The following is a 17,374-nucleotide window of genomic DNA, read 5'->3' as shown; positions in this document are numbered from 1 at the left end:
TTATTTAAATGGTACAGAAGAAATTATGCATGTTTAAAATGATTAAAAGTTTCATGTTTGAAAATGCAAAAACACTCAATAATTTATACAATGATAAAATCTAAAGTGATGGGAAAACATAAAATACTGTCATTTGGTCCTCTCACCTAACAAAAACTATTATAAAAATGAGCTATATAATAATTACAGAAGCTAGGTTAAAGGCACATGACAACATAATTCCTTTATACACATTCAGTCATTCTGTAGTGAACTGCTAGCCTTTAAATGGGAGAGTAAGCAATTTATTTAACATATTGGGAGTGCATTATGCACCTATAATGAAATTACCACTTTCTCCAAAGATTCAAACAGATTAGCATTGCAAAATAGTTATTTATACACAACACAGACTTCTGAAAATTCAATAATCATTTGAGATTAGGAATATGCAAATGAAATATAATTTATTCTGATTTCAACAATGGACTTACAAACTCACAATTTTCCTCAGGAAACCGCTCATTCCTAGATGAAAAACACATTGTAGCTTTTCTGTTATCTGTCTGTGATGCTTTCAGCTAGTTGGGTGTTTAATCATTCACTTTAAATTTACATGTCCAGCTGGGCACGGTGGCATGCAGTCCCAGCTACTTGGGAGGGACTCAGGAGGGAAGATCTCTTGAGCCTAGGAGTTCAAGGCCAACCTGGGCAACATAGCAAGAGCCCCTCTCTTCAGATCATCCAAGGAGTGAGATAAACATTACAACCCCTATAAATTGGATAAACAAGAACAATGGAGTGAAAAATGACCACACATGCCATAAAGCAACTTTGAAGCAGATACCTGCTGCAATAAATGTAACAGTTGTCATGGGTACCAACACTACATACTTGACATCATACTCTCCAACCCACAATATCATTCCAGATCGACTATGTCATGAAACAACTGATAAACTAATAAGCAACAAGGCACTGTCAAAGAGAAACCAATTACTAGTGTGAAAGTTTTCTGTAAGGGTTTTAAAAAATCAACATAATAGGTCACAACAATGGATGCCAAAATCCAGAATGGATATTAAATCTTGGAAAAGGTTTCTCCTTTTTCTCAACAGCTGTGTAGGTCTCTGGGCTGGTGTCACCCTTGTGGTCTGGCAGGAGCAGAAATCCCAGCCTGAGCTACTTCTGGCCCTCCCAGACCCCATCTTGGCCCAGCCCCAAATGAACTTAAGGTTTTAATTAGAACTTTTTTCTTTGATTATGTTTAATTACCCTTATAGCCTCCCCAAGCACTTTGGCAAAAGTATGGCAGAGAAAGTTATTATGAACCAAATTATAAATTTTATTGCTCTAATCGAATCTGAAACCATGGCATCAATTAAATCCTCCTTTCTTATTCCCTTTGTTGTGTGACCATCATTCTAGGTATGATAAAACCTTGATGTGGCATAATTATGTAAGTGCTTAAGCAACCCAGGCACAGTACATTAATGACACCCTGAGTAGGAGAGACAGGAGCCTAGAACCTTAGTGGGAACATCGTAAGCATAGTGAGAGCTTAAACTGTGTCTTTTTCTTCTTGTCTGTCCACATCATGCCCAGGCTGGGACACATAGAAGGAGTTTAATAAGTGTTTCCTATGGAGACACTGATGCCTGAACTGCCCTGTTGCCTCTATCTGCAGTTGCTGATTGGTTGTCCAGCCACTACTGTATGGTCTATGCAATGTGGCAGGAAGGTTCAAGTCCATAATGCTTGAAATGTCATTGAAGTAATCATAACATATTCTGTAGGGATGACAGCTGCATAGTGTATTAGATCAAAAAATTAACTCCGGCTGCCACACAAATAATATTTTGAAATCTCAGGGAATTAACACAATAGGTGGTTATTTTTTTTTTTTTTTTTGCAATTCCCTGTTGAACACTAGTATAGGTGATTATTTTTTGCTTATTTCCCATTTCATCTTGCAGCTATGGAATCTGGAACATGTACTCTTTGCAATTGTCATGGCATGAGAAGTGAGAGATGGCAGAAGTGCGCTGGCTCTCACCCACCTTAGCTTAGAAATGACACGTCATACCACTCAGAGTCCTTTGGCTACATTTAGTCATGTGATCCCTAAGTACCTGCAACAGAGGCTGTGAAATGTGGGGGCGATCCCAGAATTTGACGAGCACTGTGTCTGACACATTAGGATTCCTCTGGAGCACTAAAGATTCCACTGTAGCTCTAAGTACTAAGCTGTGAATGCCAAATAATGTAAACATACAGATGAGCCAGACAGTTCTGTGGGAAATTCTTTTATTAAAATAAGTTAAACATACACGGCAATTAAAACAAAATTCAGTTTGTTCTTTTGTCATGTCATGGCCCTCCAGAATCTTTAACTGAGCTCTTTTATGAGAGCCCAACTAATAAAATGTAAAAAGCAAGTTCAGTTGCAGATTTTTAAGTACCAAGTACTCCTTTGTGGTATATTCTGATAAAACCAGTAAACAATTTTCTTTTTAATTTGGTGTCTAAGGATTCCTCATAGGAGATGAGGAGATGATCAGTTTGGCTTATTTTTATTTTTGTTCAGGGCATTGAAATAAGTAAGTCTTAAGGAGATGTGTACAGATTTGTCTGTTTTAAGGGCTCATTCTTCTGTCAAAAGATTTGTGGGCTGAATTTCATCTCTTACTTTCTTACTGACTTTGAGAGTTAGCTTCTTGAATGTTGCATGTGGTCAACTTGCTGTACAGAATACCATTTGGTTTGGATTACACTTGTGTATCTTTCAGCTCTAGGAACCCAAGAAGGGCCGCATGTATTTCTCTAGTCAGTTTCAAAGTTGTGCCCGTGTTTTCATGCCAACAATGATCACTTGGGAATTCTTAAGGGAAATGTTCAAATATAGAGAGATGCTATATTCTTTAACTATGAGAATACTTCACAATAAAACAATAGATGAAATCAGCCACTGTTCCATATAAAAGCTGACACAGAACTAGGGAAATGTTATGTAGTCACCTGAAGCTCTTCGTTAGGTGGTGGAGGGCTAGTTGGCAGCAACCTCATGTGTGTTTATCTTCAGTTTAGCCTTTATTCAGTGTGAGATCAACTCCTATATAATAGTTCTCCGGGATTTCATCATATACCATAGCATCATAATTGATGGAAGCCACATTTTAAAATAGCAAATTGTATGGCTGAAGGAAGATCTTATCAAAACAAATGTTGTGAGCGGCATGGCCAAGAGATGGAAAGATTTCCACCAATTCTCAGCCTTTGTTCTCATTGTACTTTCTGTTCCATCCTTATCATGCTCAGGAAGTGGCTTCCCGCAAAATGCGAGTGAGAACTCTCTGTACCATCAGCAAGGGTCAGGATTGCTTTTCCTTAAGTAAGACACTCTGGCTCCCACAGCTTAAAAGATATTTACTATCACTATACCTTAAAACCCCAATTTGTTAATAGTTGTAATGTTCTTTGAGATGGAACAGTACCCATTATATGAGTTTAAAAGGTTATTATCTTTTTTTGCTATTTATAAAATCCTCCTAGTGCAATTATCATTGTTACAAAAAATATTTGATTTGAACTCAACAGGATGTTGTTGTTATCTTCTGAGTTAGTGAGGCTTCTGAGAGCTATAATTAGACTAGAATAATCCAAGGGGTACGGAACAGACCAGAGGCTTGGCTAAAGGCCAGGGTTTGAGAAGATACACGCAAGAGATAAACTGGATTGATAAGCAGGTGACTGGCATGGCCTTCTTTCTGTCACTGGCTCTAGATGGCAGGAATATGGCAGAGAAAAAGGAATTTTACTCACAAATCAGCTACTTCTATAACTTTGTCTTAAGTAGAGCATCTCTTGGCCCCAAGATTTATAAGCACAGTGTAGAGGGAGTGTGGGCTTTGGCTTCAGACAGCTCTGTTTGGAATGTTGCCTTTGTTTCTTAGGAGCTATGCAAACGTGGGCAAATCATTTAACCTCATTGGATCTCAGTTCCCTAATCCATGAAATGGGAAAAGTAGTACATGGTAGAGTTGTATCAGTGTTAGAAATGTGTGGCAAATGTTAACTACTGGGTGCTCATTATGAGTACTCAACAAATTTTATAGATAATCATAATCATTTGTATTAATAGCAACATGAGACAAAGCTGGGGAAAGTAAGCCTGATCAGTAGTGACCATTATTTGGAGTTGAGCCTTGTATTGTAATGGTTTGATCAGGTAAAACTGTTAATTCTGACAGGTTAACTGATTACTTCTTTAAGAAAGCCACTATTTGTATTTAAAAGGTGTCTCTCGTAGGCATTAAAATTTAACCCAAAGAATGACTTTGGCAGAAATTTCAAACAGAGTCAAGCCTGTCAAGAAGAGTTTAGGGAGCAAGACTAACTTTTAACTTCTAGATCACATTACATGGGGGACATTACAAACAGGCACTGGCATTTTACATTTTCAGAGTTTAAGAGTTTCGTGTTTGATGTGGGGATTAATGCAGTGCCATAGGAAAGGACATGATGCATTAAGAGAGCATTTATAAGTTAATCACTGTTGCATTGAGATAAAGCATGACGTGAATCTTAAATTCAGCTGATTGGTAAACAAAAACAAAACAAAAAATGATAAAGCAACAACATTTGTGCTTTGTTGACATGTATAACAGGTCTCTCTACCTTCCTTATATACCTCACCATTTCCTAACTTATGCTATGCCTGTTCCAGAAAGAAAGAAAAAAATTAATACAAAATTTTATACATAATTTAATACTGTATTCTCTGCTGATCATACTTTTTAAAAAATTACTGAAATAATGCATATTTACTCTTTACAAAGCCCAATGATTCAGACGTATATAGAACAAAAATTGGAATTCTTTCCCCCCCAAAAATTCATACTATTTTAACTTTGAAAATTTTATGAAAAAATTAAATCAACATTTCACTTTTTTTTTTTTTTGACTTAGGAAAGATGACAAGAGGCCTAGTGGAATTCTGATGAAGGCTTTCAAACTTTAAGCTCTTGAAACAAGCACACTGTAATCTCTGTTATCCATGGATTCTTTTGGAATGACTCCCAGCTTAGGGTGGCAAGACAAGAACATAACCTCTTGGCTCAGGAGTCTCCACACAGGTGTCAGGAATTTGTCACACATGAAGGCGTGGGAGAGGAATTTAAAATTTCCCTTTAAGAATAACCAAGCTCATAACCAAAGCAATAAAAAATGCTGCTGTAGAATAATGCTGTGTCCAAATTGTAATGCATTTTGTTGTTGTGAGAAGAACACTTAGCGGGGCTTATGGTTTCAGTGCTCTTTAAAGTCAAAGAGAGGATGTTGGCTTTAAAAGTGGTGCTTCTCTCTGAGGTTCCATTTCTAGACTTCTCAGTGTAGAAAAGTAACAAGGATTATAGGAAATAGCACTGATTATTGCTAAAGGCCTTGACTGAAGATATTGACAAAAAGCCTTTCTGAAAGATCCATCGGGGTTCCTGGCTCCTGGCCAGCAAGAGCTTACAATCATGAATGGCAACAGATATTAAGGACAAGTGTATAGTTGAGAAAGTGTTGAATGGGTTTATGGATGTGCCATTGTAAGAGTAAGTGTGTGCTGGAGGGTGAAAGGGCTATGATTATAGATTAAAAACTTTGTTTTAAAATTCTTTTATCTGTTCTTCATTTCTTCTTTGTTCAAAGAAAGGATTAATCCAGCTTGTAGAGAAGTGCTTCAGTTATTCATTGCAGTGTAACAACCACTCTGAAGTTTTTTTAAAATTATGATTGGTGCCATGTAAATCTTCTCTGCACGGTTCCAATTTTTAGTATATTTGCTGCTGAAGCGAGCACCACTGTGAAGTTTAGTAGCTTAAAATAATAACAACCCTCTGTGGGATGAGCTCAGGTGAGTGGTTTTTCTGCTGGCCTTGTCGGGGGTTATTCATGCAGCTACAGTTGTCTGGAGGTTTTCTAGGGCTAGGAATCCACAACGGTGTTACTCACATCTGGCATCTCAGTTGAGATGTCTGAAACAGCTGGGGGCTGGCCGGAAAGCTCGCTTTTCTTTCTTTCTTTCTTTCTTTCTTTCTTTCTTTCTTTCTTTCTTTCTTTCTTTCTTTCTTTCTTTCTTCCTTCCTTCCTTCCTTCCTTCCTTCCTTCCTTCCTTCCTTCCTTCCTTCCTTCCTTCCTTCCTTCCTTCCTTCCTTCCTTCCTTCCTTCCTTCCTTCCTTCCTTCCTTCCTTCCTTCTTCTCTTTCTTTCTCTTTCTTTCTCATAGTTCTCTGCAACAGAGTGTTTGAACGTCTTTACTTCAGTGGCTTAGGGTTCCAAAGAAGGTGAAAGCAGAGGCAGGCTTCCATGCCCATTGAGACCTAGGCCATAACTGGCAAAGTGTCACTTTCTGTTGATTAATAAATTCACAAGGCCAGCCTGATTCCATGTTAGAGGGAAAATGGACTCACTTTTGGATGGAAGGAAAAGCAAAGAATTTGGGTTATCTTCAATTCATCGTAGGATATAGAATATTCAACAAGACATGCAATAATAACCTCTAAAAATTGCCATTAAACCTTTTGATTGAAGGTCAGCTAGCAGAAGTGGCATGTTTACACCCAATAGCAATAACACAAATGGTCTAATTTCAAGAACCCCAAAAGGTCAATTTACCAATTAGCTTAATCCAAGGTTTATTATTTTTTTCTTATCAGAATTACTCATATAATTTTATAATGTTAGAATTGGGAGAGAATTTGAAGGTCACCCAGTCTAGTCAAATGTCTTTTGACAAAAATAAGCATTTAAACAAGATTACAGACGTTTTTCTAGGCTAGAGGTGTGGCTCAAGGGCTAATTTGTTTATATGACTAATTCATTGTTACTGTGGTTGAGAGAATGGAACATAGGATGAATACATTTAACATGGGAGGGAAAGGTAGGAGAATACGCAGGGTATGAGGTTTGTTCACACCCTAGTAAGGGATGGAGACATGTATTGTAGCCATAGCAAACTCAAAATGCTTAGAATTGAGGAAGGAGCCGAAAGAAAGCTGGTAAGATGTATTTTACCAAGTTTACAATTTTGCCTGAGGGAAGAACTTCAGAAGTGATTTGCTACAGGTCTCTTCTCATTAGTCAGAGAGAAGGCTTCTTGGAAAAAGTGTTTCAACATCGTTGGAAATGAGAAGTAGCTTTCTCATGAACTGCTCAGTTAGTATATAGGAATGCTTAAGTTTTCCTATAGAAATTGTCTTTTTCATATTATTGTATAAGCTCGTTTGCCAAAAGATATATACTTGGCTGATTACCACCTGTGCCTTTCTGTAGTTCCTCTACCCCGTCTTTCTAGAAGAGAAGGGTGTTTATCGACTGATGTGAGGTTATGTTGCTCACTGGCCTCTGTTATTTTTGGAATGTATGTTTTTGGTGTGGGTTAGCATTCTCATGTGTGTGTGTATACTAACAGAGCCCTTTGAAGCCCAGCCTGCTGGCCTTTGGACTCAGGGCCTGTGGAAACACATTTCCTATTTCATTTTGCAGTTGCTGTCTTTGCAAGGTGGGCTTAATTACTTTAGACTTCCCATTTTCTGAAAATTATGGGAATTCTTTGAGTTATCAACATGTCTCAATATGTTTTCATGGAACTTTCAAGAGGAGCTGGGGTCATTGTGAAGATAATAGATTTTAGTGGTAGAAGGAAAACCCTGTAAAAGGGACAGTGATAGGTGAACCATTGTCCCCCATTCCCCCTCAACCGGCTGGTGGCCTTCCTGTTGCTTCTTCCCACAGTTTCTGGCCATCAGTCTCCTTGTGGACCAGCCCAATGTCCATTGCAGTAACTGTTTCCATCTGTGGTTTCTAAATGGGATAGAGCTCCTTTTTGTAAAATAGGCTAGATTCCTTTTGGACCTGAGTCTTTTTTTCCCCCTCTTATCAATATACCATCACTGCAACCCCCTTCAATTAATAAGAGAGACTTTGTGAATACAGTGGTTATATAACACACCTGATCCAATGGAACATGTTTTTTTTCTTAGATATAGAATAATTTTAAATGATCCTGGAGTCTTTAAAAATGTTTTAGTATTTTAGGGCAAAAAACTCAGGTCTAGCTTGTTTCTCAATGTAGAAGATTTATGGGTTTTAGGGCTAGTTTGCAACTCTAGGTTTTGCTTCAATTGGTCCACTTGTTATTGAATTAGCTAAGATATTAACTATTTAACGAGTTGAAAAGACACATTTCCTGGTTTCACATGTTACATGTGCAAATATTTTAGATTTCTATTTTCAATAAAGCTTAAACAGAAGTATGTCTGCTACCAATTTTAGGCAATTTATTTGTGGGACTCTTAGTTGGCCTCCCAGAAGAGCTGGCTACTGTTATGTGCCTCTGCGCAGGTATATTTTTTCCTTCAAAACATCATTAAAGCATAACAGGGGTAAATCAATACTTCTGGCTCACACTTGTGGTTGCTCATTTGCTCTACTGATCTGATGAGATGACTTTTTAACCCATTTACCATTATCAGAAAAGACCCCTCTGGCCAGAAATGTTCCTGGCTGTTTGCAGTATCTGTACATTTGCCTTTTTTCTCCATTCTTCCTCCCTTTTCCTTTCTGGTCTCAAGAGAATAGATTCTCTGAAACACATTCTAATTTGATCAATACCAGAAAATCTAGGTGGTCATCAGAAAAAGCAGTGTCTTAGGGTTCTGAACCTGAGAGAAAAGTCAGTGACTCTCAATTTAGCTGAAGGGACAGAATACATCTAGCAAGGTCTGCCTTTAAGGCTCCGTGGGGACCTGTGCTAGCTGTGTCTGCAATGACTATTTTCACTGCTTCCCTGACATGGACTCATGTAGACTGGGAAGGGAGAGGGCAGCAATGCTAAAATAATGGAGGCACCCCCCCCACACACAAACACACACTTTTCACTTGGGGAAAGTGAGAGAGGGGGTGACCCCTCCCACCCACAGCTTGGCCTTCAGACCTGGAGTCCCTGCCTGTGGTTACCTTGTTTACAGAGGTCAGATTTCAGTGACAGCTACAGAGACTGGAGAAACAGGCCAGGACAGAGGGAAGAGTCGTCCACCAACTTTGTTCCAATCCAGGCCTGGTTTAGATGTCCTGGGAGAAAGACAGTAATTTTGCCTAGAGGCATTTCTGGGATGGGTTACAGGCTGAGAGGGGACAAGGGGTCTCCCTCCTGACCTAGAATAGCTTGTTAGCTTCTTGCAGGTGGTCTGAAGAGGAGGAGTGGGGGTGGTGGGGAGATATGTAATCAGCTGTGTAATCAGAGGGGCTACATAAGGAAAGACAAAAGAGAGGAGAAGGAGAGAACTAAGATTTGGGAGATGGAGATTTTCCAAGGGAGTAGAAGTAAAGGATTAGGAGGCTAAAGAGAGAGCCTTAGGAGACTCTTCTCCTAATGGCTATGGACTGAGTGTTTGTGTCCCCACAAAATTTGTATGTTGAAGCCCTAGTCCCCAGTGTGATGATACTTGAATGTGGGACCTTTGGGAAGTAATTAGATTTAGATAAGGTCAAGATGGCTTATGCCCCATGATGGGATTAGTATCCTTATAAAAAGAGGAAGAGAGGAAATCTGTCTCTCTCCCTGCAGGCACGTACCAACAAAATGCATGTGAAAACATAATCAGGAAGAGGGCCCTCGCCAAGAACCTGACCATGCTGGCACACTGATCTTGGACTGCCAGCTCCCAGAACTTTGAGAATAAATGTTTGTTGTTCAAGCCACACAATCTGGTGATTTGTGATAGCAGCTCAAACTGACTAAGACACAACCAATCCATCTTCCATAGTAAAGTGTCATCTATATGAAGACCCATCTTGTCTTATTTCAAAGTCATGAGATACAAATGTAGGTTTCTGGCATGTATCATAATGTGTTTCTCCTCTGGGATGTATTTTCAAAATAAATTCCTCACAAGAATCCGCTGTACTGCTGTCTCAATCTTCTTGCTTTCCAGGCTCTCTTGCACCCACTCCAGATCCATTTCCCTCCCCTCCATACTGCTGGAATGCTTCTTATCCAGGTCTCCGGTGTGCTCCATGTGGATCCATTCCACAGTCAGTTCTCAGTCCTCATCTCCCTCCACCTCTCCACGGCATTCAACATCAATCTTCCCTCTCTCCCCGGAACCCTTGCTTCGCCTGGTTTCTGGAACACCAGCACTTCTGCTTTTCAGTCTGTCCTGCTGGCCCACCCTTCTGTCTCAGATCTGGATCCCTTTCCTTTTCATTACCTCTGTCAAGTGCCCCACGACTTGTTCTTACACCTCCCCTCCCTGTAGCTTCTCTCTCCCCTCCAGGTCATCTCATGCACATTCTTGGCTTTAAATACTCTCTAGCCCCAGTGCTGGCCAGTCCCCAGAGTTCTAGACTCAGTCGTCTACTCATCTCCCCTTGGTTGTTTAAATAGACATCCCATATTTAATATTTTCAACATGAAACTCTTAATTCCATATCCCGTCTCCCCCCAAAAAGAAACTTGTTCTTTCCTTGTACAAGAAAGAGGTCAGCAAGTGATACCACTCTCTACCCAGATTATGCATGAGGTTTTTGGGGACATTTTTGATCCTTTCTTTATCTCACATCCCCAGCAAATCTTGCTAACTTTACCTTCACCATCTTTACCACTGCCAGCTGCAGTGGTCCAAAGCACTGCCACTCTGCCCAGGACCACAGCAGCAGCTTCACAGCTGGTCTCCCTGACTGCACCTTTGTGACCCCTGTAGGACATTCTCCACTCAGCATCCACAGAAATGAAACTTTTAAAATATAAGTCAGATTGCTTCATGCCTCTGCTTCTCATTACAATAAAAGCAAAGTTCTTCCTGTGCCCTACAAGGCCTTGTAGATCAGATCCTTTGCTACCACCCAAACTCATCTCTCACCAGCCTCCCTGCTGCCCTACATGGCCTGACTGTTCTGGCCATGCCCGAAGCAGTCTCCCACCTCGCTCACAACTTTGTGCTTGCTGTTTTCTCCTCTGGGATGTGCCCACCCTAGATATGACTCAGTTCTACTTTTCATTCCATTCTCCATCCAAAAGACCTTTTCTCAGAGAGACTTCCCAGATTACTCCCTCTTCTTCCTACTGCCACATGCTGCATTATTTTTCTTCATAGCCATGCTCATTGCATGACAATATCTACAATATTAGAATGTAAACTCCAGGTGGGCAGGTACCTTGCTGTTTAGTGCTTGATCCTCAGAATCTAGAACAGAGCCTGACACATAATTGGTGCTGATTTACGGATGGCAAAGGTGTCTCACTCAGCTATCTCACATCATCATGTGGTGTTGGGATAGCTCTCAGGAGATGGGATATATGTCAGTACGTTCATATTTGTTATTTATTAAGCACATTGCTTTTGACTATACCTACTTAAATGGAAATAAATAGGTTTTTCTGTGTTCCCAGTAGATAGCCTGCTCCTAGGAAAAAAAGGCATTATCTAATATCTGATAGTGTTCCAACTCAGCAAATTTTCAATAGTAACACTTCAATAGCAGCATCAAGATTATATAATTTTACACTTTAGAGGTAAGAAATTGGTGGTCCATGTCCTATAACCAGCCAGCAGTTGTATTTGGTTTAGCTTATGCAGTCTTGGCTTGCATGGTATTTTCAGTTTGAATTAGTTGTTGGTATTTAAAAATTTGGATGATTTTTATACATTATTCTAAATTTCTGGCTTTTTAAAAAAAGGAGATAATTTGACAATACTGGATCATATTTCTGCCTGTCAAAAACTAGCTGGAGCTGTTATTGTTCCTACTTTAGTTGGGGCTTACACTCCTTCTTTCGACCAATTGTCTATTGTTTCTTATTGATATCTGTAAAATGGAGCCTGCATCAATTGCCAATTTATAGCTTGCACTGGCCCCCTTTTCTCATGTATGTATTTGCCTGGTCTCTATGGAAGTTAGAGCTTGTGACCACTATTCTTATCAAATGAAAGATGTTTCTCTTTTACTGTAGATGCTATGAGTATCTTAGAATCTAAGAGTATCTTAGTATCTTAAATTGTATCAATTACCCCTTTCAGCACAGAAACAGAACCATATAATTCTCATTCTGGCAATTAACACTGGAGAAGTGATGCAGCACAGTTGTTTTACTTTGGATAAACTACTACTCTTCTCCTCCTTGTGCTGTCCTTCACAGAAAAAATAGCTTTCCCTGATCGTTTGATGCTACAGAGAAATCTACTAACATAATGGAAAGAGCACAGATGTTGGGATCAGACAGAACTATCAAAATATTAAATATATCATTTTCTAGCTCGGTAATATTTGGCAAATTACTAACTGCTGTGAGCCATAGCTTACTCATCTGTAAATGGGAATGCTAAATGCTAATCTCACATTGTGCCTTATCTCAAGAAGTTATTGTCATTTACACTTTAATTTGAATAATGGAACAACTCTTCCAGGGTACATTTGCATTTTAAAAGAGAGGAACTTTCTAACTAAGTGAATCTCTTAGTGGTAAGATAAAAGTGAGATACTTTTTAATGGAGGCTTTCCAAGGACCATTGGTATCTTTTCCCTAGCAGGACAGAGATTAATAACTTGACTGTGAACCTCATTTTTTTAATGGATTTATACATGTCAGCTAGGACAAAATTCAAGAAATTAATAATTTCTTTTTCTTTTTTTAAGCAGGAAATATACTATTGCTCACTTTATACTAACATATGATTCCTCAGTCACACAGACTTGAAAATTAAGATTTGTATTTAATTCTTCTTTGTCTTTCATTGTCCTATTTTATTAAGCATGAAATCTTAGTAATCATATTTCTCTCTGTAATGTCCTTTATGCCCACACCTTCCTTTCCATTCCCATGCATTGATTCCAACTGTATTCCCCACTTCCTCCCACCTTGACTATTGTGGTGCCACACCTGGTCTCCCTGCCTTTGCCTTTCCTTTCATCACACGTCCTATACATTGTCACAAAGTTAATTGTCAAAAAAAAAACACAGTTCTGATAACACTACTCCCATATTCAGAGAATTTACTGCTTACCAGCTGGGTTAGGTCCACCTGGTTCTAGAATGTTCCTCAGAGCTCTCTATGCTGTGACCCCAGCTTACTTTCCCAGTCTTTCCCTGCACCCTTTGCTCCATCCACACTGGATTATTCCCTAAGCACATCCCAGGCTTTGTTGCCCTTCCAACTTGCTCCTGCTTGTCTCTCTGGCTGACATGCATTACCTTTCCCTCCATAGACTTCAGGAAATTCAGCCCTTCCATTTTATTTTTGGTGTGCTTCAAACCTTTTCCAATATACCTGCGCAGAGGCACATAATAGTAGCCAGCTCTTCTGGGAGGCCAACTAAGAGTCCCACAAATAAATTGCCTAAAATTGGTAGCAGACATACTTCTGTTTAAGCTTTATTGAAAATAGAAATCTAAAATATTTGCACATGTAACATGTGAAACCAGGAAATGTGTCTTTTCAATTCATTAAATAGTTAATATCTTAGCTAATTCAATAGCAGAGCTCTAATAAAAGCAGGTGGAGAGAGACATTTGTGCAACCTCTGAGTAATTAGCATATCAAATTAGCTATAACAAATAAGGTCACATTCAAGAAGCTTCAATTAGATATACTTAAAAATGTACATTATTTTTATAAAAATATAACTACTATGTACTTAATAATTTCAAAAAATGAAAACCATTTGCTAATTTGTTAACCACATTTTAATGACTATTATATCTGCTTTTTGTTGGAAAGTGTTTGAATGTTTGGTTGCAGCTTGGAGGTCTGCAGTTTCAGATTTTGCTGATGCAAGATACAATGAAAAAAATGAGAACATCTATATCTATTAATATGTTTTTTCATCTGTGCAATAAACCCTTCATGTTTTCCTGTCGTGGAAGGTACACTGTCTATACATACAGGCAATGGGGTCCCTCATTTTGCCCTCAGGTTTATCACAGATTTCCATGTGGCTCCATTTCCAAGCCTGAAAAGTCCCCTTTAAAGTTTCCCAACCCTACTGTTCTCTAACTTTGGACTTGTACTGTCAAATACGTTGAGCATGTGCTCATGGATCTTTGACAACTGCATCATGTATGAGTAAAGCACACTGGTTGGGGAATTTGATTTCCAGTTTTGACTCTGCCATTTATTACCTGTGTCTGGCAAATCTGTTGCCCTCAATTTCTTCTTACATAAAATACAGCTACTGATGTTTGTCCTATTTCCTCAAGGTTTGCTAATGAGGATGGGAAATATTAATAAGTTTGTATACTATAAAATAGTCAACAAATGTTAAGTATTTTAATAGAGGGTTTTTTGGTGACTTCACCCAATGTGTTGCTAGTGGATATTTCTAATAGTGAGTGGTGGAGATTGTTTTTAGGGTATTAGTTGAGAGGTCTTTGGGTGTTTTTTGAAACCCTTTTAATTGGAGCACTGGCACATGTGTTGTTTCAAGTTAACTAGAACTGGTTTATAACTGTGTAGAACCCTGGGAGAAGGAACTTGGTTTTGTTTTAGCTTCAGTTGCGCTCTAATAAAAGCAGGTGGAGAGAGACATTTGTGCAACCTTCTCTGAGTAATTAGCATTAGGATTATCAAAATAACTCATTAGTACATTATCTTCTCACACTCAGAGTCAAGAATGACCCAGAACTCATCAGAGGTATTAGATTCTGGGGCCAGGGGTAGGGATCCTTTTCATGTTGGAAGGCCACATTAATTTAGCTATAATCAAATAAGGCCACATTCAAGAAGCTTCAATTAGATATACTTAAAAATGTACATTATTTTTATAAAAATATAACTACTATGTACTTAATAATTTCAAAAAATGAAAACCATTTGCTAATTTGTTAACCACGTTTTAATGACTATTGTATCTGCTTTTTGTTGGAAAGTGTTTGAATGTTTGGTTACAGCTTGGAGGTCCGCAGTTTCAGTTGATCCTTTAGATGGGTATCAGTCATTTGTGACCTTAAGGGCATCTTGATTTGGGTTAGGCAGGAGAATATAGATTTGCTGCAATAAGTAGTTGAAAAACAAGAAGGCATTTTTTGGGGCATGTTGCAGAAGGCATGGATATTCTACTGCATTTTCCCATGTTTCAATCGGATCTTTATTAGCATTGAGCAATGACTTTAAAATGTCATCTACTGAGAGCTCAACCAATTCCATCTGTAGTTCTTTAGGTGCCTTTGTAATATAAACTACATGAGACTGAGATGCTAGTTTGAGTGTGTTGTCATGATTCTCAAAGTCAGTGAACCTCTCAATGTATTCTCCAAATAATAGGTCTATAACAGCTGCATATTCTTCAAATGATTTGCATGTATCATCCTGCTCAATGACTTTTGCTCACTAGGAAAAATGTTCATTTAAAATTTCCATTTGAAGAAGTGTTTTGAAAAAAGACAGGTTTTTTTGAAATGCTTGGATTTTTTGCCACATATATAGACTTAGTTTTACCTTGCAGAGAAATATTTTAGTCATTTTGATTTGACATCACACAGAAATGTTGCATTCCTATAGAAATCTTCTCTCAATAATTCACATTGGTGATTCTCTTCTTCATAAAATTTAACTATTTGTTCTCTCAGAGATAAAATTTTACCTCTCCTTGCAATAGCCAACACACTTTATAATGATTTGGCAAATCCACACTGAATACTATTTGTACTCATGGTTCAACTTTAGCATGTTACAAAAGTAACAATGCCCTGTTGCATTTGCAGGAATATAGTTAACAATACTTATACCTTGTTGCAAAGTGTCACTTAAAATAGCTTTAGCACAGAGATTTTGCTGATGCAAGATACAATGAAAAAAAATGAGAACATCTATATCTATTAATATGTTTTTTCATCTGTGCAATAAACCCTTCATGTTTTCCTGTCGTGGAAGGTACACTGTCTATACATACACTCACTAAATTTACCAAACTCAGTCCACCTTCATGACATTTATCTCGAAATTTGTTGAAGATATGTATTCACCATGTTCTATTTGCAAGAGTGCCCAAAGCCAGTAACTCTTTTTTTTTTTTTTTTTTTTTTTTTTTTTTTTTTTGAGACAGAGTCTCGCTTTGTTGTCCAGGCTAGAGTGAGTGCCGTGGCGTCAGCCTAGCTCACAGCAACCTCAAACTCCTGGGCTCGAGTGATCCTTCTGCCTCAGCCTCCCGAGTAGCTGGGACTACAGGCATGCGCCACCATGCCCGGCTAATTTTTTTTTTATATATATATCAGTTGGCCAATTAATTTCTTTCTATTTATAGTAGAGACGGGGTCTCGCTCTTGCTCAGGCTGGTTTTGAACTCCTGACCTTGAGCAATCCGCCCGCCTCGGCCTCCCAAGAGCTAGGATTACAGGCGTGAGCCACAGCGCCCGGCCTCCAGTAACTCCTCATAGCAAAGAAAATCTTGTTATGACCCGAATGAAGTATAAAACCTGTGCTAAGTCAGTTGTTTCAGTTGGTTCATCCAAAGTGATTGAATACTATATATTTTCCTTTTGAAGTATTACATGAAGTTGTTCTGTTAAGTTGAAGGCTAATTCATGCTGCTGATCAGTTATGGTTCTCCTTGAAAGAGGCAGTTGTTTGCACTTTGAAACGTTCTCAGCGGTATCACCATCCTATACCTTCGACAATACATTCTTTCACAAATTACTGAATGGCTTTCCTTTTTTCCTGTGTATATAAGCTACTTTTTAAGTTACTGCAGTGGTATTATTTCCAGGTATTATTGCTGGCTTGAAAGAATTCTTTGGTTTTGCTTTTCATCCTTTAACTTCTGCAATACAACCTTTTATGCCTCTCCCTCTAATTTAAAATATCTGTGGTCCTGGCCACAGGTGGTTCACCTCTGTAATCCTAGCATTATGGGAGGCCCAGGTGGACGGATCGCTCAAGGTCAGGAGTTCGAAACCAGCCTGAGCAAGAACAAGACCCCCCATCTCTACTAAAAATAGAAATTAATTGGCCAACTAAAAATATATAAAAAAAATTAGCTGAGCATGGTGGCGCATGCCTGGAGTCCCAGCTACTTGGGAGGCTGAGGCAGAAGGATTGCTTGAGCCCGGGAATTGCAGGTTGCTGTGAGCTAGGCTGACGCCACAGCACTCTAGCCTGGGTAATAGAGTGAGACTCTGTCTCAAAAAAATAAAATAAAATAAAATATTTGTGGTCCTTATGAGTGTTATAATGCTGATGAACATTGAATTTCTTTAATGTTGATTTGTAGTATCACAAAGCAAGCAAATCATTTTACCTTTAGCAAAAACAATATAATTTTATCCTTCCGAATCCTCATTAGAAAACTATTTTCTTCCTTGAGTGTTGTATTGGTCTTCTTGGACATCATGGGCTGTTAAGCAGACAAAATTA

General features: G+C 38.7%; 1 pseudogene; it reads right to left on the bottom strand.

The window, feature by feature from the left end:
* Nucleotides 1–719: 719 nt before the first annotated feature.
* LOC105878403 (transmembrane protein 128 pseudogene) lies at nucleotides 720–10,734 on the bottom strand (annotated as a pseudogene).
* Nucleotides 10,735–17,374: the final 6,640 nt, after the last annotated feature.

The sequence above is a fragment of the Microcebus murinus genome, chromosome 11, assembly GCF_040939455.1.
Source record: "Microcebus murinus isolate Inina chromosome 11, M.murinus_Inina_mat1.0, whole genome shotgun sequence".
Lineage (NCBI taxonomy): Eukaryota > Metazoa > Chordata > Mammalia > Primates > Cheirogaleidae > Microcebus > Microcebus murinus.
Note: the sequence above shows the minus strand (reverse complement) of the source record. Positions and strands in the feature narration are given on the sequence as shown.